The sequence below is a fragment of the Octopus bimaculoides genome, chromosome 11 (genome assembly GCF_001194135.2).
Source record: "Octopus bimaculoides isolate UCB-OBI-ISO-001 chromosome 11, ASM119413v2, whole genome shotgun sequence".
Classification (NCBI taxonomy): domain Eukaryota; kingdom Metazoa; phylum Mollusca; class Cephalopoda; order Octopoda; family Octopodidae; genus Octopus; species Octopus bimaculoides.
Genome location: NC_068991.1, coordinates 21,560,503 through 21,561,601, shown reverse-complemented (window position 1 = coordinate 21,561,601; position 1,099 = coordinate 21,560,503). Strand labels below are relative to the sequence as shown.

Sequence of the window (1,099 nt, the reverse complement as noted above, 5' to 3'; positions counted from 1 at the left end):
CTATTTTCTCTCCTTTTCCAATCAAAGTAACCATGTATCTCCTCTACTGCTAGACCCCTGTTTCTGTCCCTCTCTTGTACTCTTGTAAACTTAACCTACCCACTCACCCTATCCAATTCTCTGTAACTTGAAGGTGTACCTTGACACGTCTTCACCACCTCTTTCTCTCTCTTCTCTCTTTTCCAATATGTAGCTATGTATCTCCTCTGTAGCAAGTTACCTGTTTCTATTCTCCTATTATACAAGAGCCTCTCTGTGCAAAATCACCTCCCTCAATACTACCTGCCCACCACACAGCTGAGCAGTCTCATCTTGTGAGTTACTTGGTGACCTCACTCGTGCTGGTGACATGTAATAAGCATCCTGTACACCATAAAGTGGTCAGTACTAAGAAGGGCATCAAGCTGTAGAAACCCTGCCAAAATAGATATGGAAGCTAAGTGCTTGCAGTCTTCTGGTTTGTCGGCCCCTCTCAAACTGTCCAGTCTATGCCAGCATAGAAAATGGATGTTAAACAATGATGATGATGGGCTTGAAAACAGTTAAATGTTGTTGACAGGAAAAGCATTCAACTATAACCTATCCCATCATGGGAAAACATGTAAAATGAAATGAAAATGTAATAAAAACAAATATTTTGATGAGGTTTCATATTAAATATGAACACTTTATTATGGATATGGCAGTTTGGCATTAAAATTTTAATATAACAAAATTGTAAAATTGATATGATTCTCATAAGAACAAAGCACATGAATTAAACCTTATTTTGTTTTATTTAAAAAAAATGTCTTTATATGCAACAGAAGAAATACTAGATAAAAATAACCATCTGTGTAAATACACCGAAAAACAAACTTGCTTTCAACGTACTTATTTTATGTTACACAGGTGGCAATTAAAAATTTCTGTTCATTATAAATAATTATTTCTAATTAAGGCAAGCTATTTTTAAGAGGAAGAAGTTACTTGATCACAATGACCCCATTTCTTGATGGATACTTTATTTTATCAATCCCAGATGGATGAAAGACAAAATTGACGTGGAATTTGAACTTGGAATTTTGTCTGATGCTTTAATAATTCTGCCAATATATTG

The 1,099-nt window shown here is 34.9% G+C and overlaps 1 protein-coding gene across 1 annotated transcript in view; it reads left to right on the top strand.

Annotated features, from left to right (window-relative positions):
* The window catches only part of LOC106881377 (DNA polymerase delta catalytic subunit), a 54,954-nt gene that overhangs the window by 19,718 nt on the left and 34,137 nt on the right, over window positions 1-1,099 (top strand). The window lies entirely within an intron of this gene.